Genomic DNA, 1,715 nt, shown 5'->3' with positions numbered 1-1,715 from the left:
GGGGGGCCGCTCCGGGGCAGGGGCAGGCGGGCCGAGGGCTGGGGGGCTGCTCCGGGGCAGGAGCAGGCAGACCGGGGCTGGGGGGCCGCTCCGGGGCAGGCGGGGTGCGTCTGCGCCCTCACCGGGCCGCGCGGACCAGGGGCCGTGCCACAGGCGGGGTCTCACCTGCCGTCCCTCGCTCGTGCCTCCCAGCGCGGCCAGAGGTCCCGATTGCCGGCGGAGCCTTCTTCCCGCGGAGCCCCGCCTCGGCTTGCCTGAGGTTCTGACGGGTTGGGTGTGTGCAGCCAGGACGCGCCCCGGAGCCGGGCTGCGGAGCCGTCCGTCGACCCTCTTTCACTCCAGCTGCTGGCTGGCACCCTTCCTGGTGCACACAGGAAACGGCTGGTGAGAGGGGAGCTTTGCCTGCCTTGTCCCCAGGTCCTGCCCCTCTGTGCTCCGGCCCCAGCTCCCTCCCGGGCTCTGGGGAGATAGTCGCGCCCCGCACCGGCCAGAGCGGGCGCCAGAGCGAGCGCCGGGCGGGCGTGAGGAACCAGGCGGCTTGGGAACTGCACGACCGTCGCACAGACTCACGACGCTCACGGGCGTTCGGACGGAAAGGCCTGTCCTTCTGTCTGCATGTGCGTGAATCCTGTGAGGCCAGCGCGTCCTTTCCACGTCGGGCTTTCCGGGACCCCCATGCTCTAACTTGAGGGTGTTTCTGCAGCCTCTCGCCCTGTAGTGCCGGTGGGGGGGGGCCTGTAGGTACCCGCGGGGCTCTGCTCCCCCTCTCTCCCCCCACAGGCCTTGCACCTGGCTTCCTGGCACCCCATGAAACACTCGCGTTTTCCCTGCAGCCGACAAGTTAGCTCCGGGAACGTAGGGTGCAGGGATAAAAATTGACCCCGAATCGCACAGTGCGTTTCGGGAGACAAGGGCCGGCCTTGTGTGGATGTTGTGACTGGAGTATTCTTTAGGGTCCCGTCTCCGCGGGTACACGAACTCCTGGGTTGTCTCTGACCTCCGTGTTCAGGTTCCCAGATTTTGTCCAGACCCGATCACGGTTGCACGCCTGTTCCTTGTGTTTAAGGACAGGGGGTTGGAATCTTTATGACCGCGAAAGTGATTTCCTTTCATGCACCGGGAGACGGACGTTCGGTGGTTAACGTGTCTCACGCGTGGTTCACGAGGGTGTCGGTGGTTTTCGAAGGCGTCACGGCGGTGGGGCGGCGACTGGCTGTGAAGGGCTCAGAGGACACAGTTGCATTAGCGGAGCTGCTGATCTCACGCGCATCAGCGCTGGGGAGACCGGGTCTCCTCTAACGGCTAAGTGTTTCACGGTACAGATGATCTATTTCGACGGTGTTTTGCAGGGATGACCGGGTAAAGTGGGTGTTCCCCAAGGTGTGTGGGGGTGAATCGGGGTGTCTCTCGTGGGGGAGAGGCGGGGGGTTCTCCAGGCTTCTTTCAGCCCACAGTGTCTCAGTGTGGATGTGGACGTGGCCCTGGCCCTGGGCGGGTCAGCACGTGTCCCTGGTGGACTGGGGCCCTGGGCCTGGTGGGGGCTGTGGTGAGGGGAGGGAGGTGCTCTGAGCAGTGGCGCATGGGAGGAAGGGAGAAAGGGGGAGGGTGGACTGCATGGGGGGGCATGGGATGGGGCGATGGCAGAGCCTGTGGGGTAGGGACTAGGGCGGACAGGACAGCCTGGGGGGATGCTGGGAGGCTGGGGGAGGGGGGGG

At 66.1% G+C, this 1,715-nt stretch overlaps 1 protein-coding gene across 2 annotated transcripts in view; it reads left to right on the top strand.

Moving 5' to 3' along the window:
* PPP2R3B (protein phosphatase 2 regulatory subunit B''beta) overlaps positions 1-1,715 on the top strand; it is a 52,309-nt gene that overhangs the window by 15,382 nt on the left and 35,212 nt on the right. The gene's annotated exons all lie outside the window — the stretch shown is intronic.

The sequence above is a fragment of the Panthera uncia genome, chromosome X (assembly GCF_023721935.1).
Source record: "Panthera uncia isolate 11264 chromosome X, Puncia_PCG_1.0, whole genome shotgun sequence".
Classification (NCBI taxonomy): Eukaryota; Metazoa; Chordata; class Mammalia; order Carnivora; family Felidae; genus Panthera; species Panthera uncia.
Note: the sequence above shows the minus strand (reverse complement) of the source record. Positions and strands in the feature narration are given on the sequence as shown.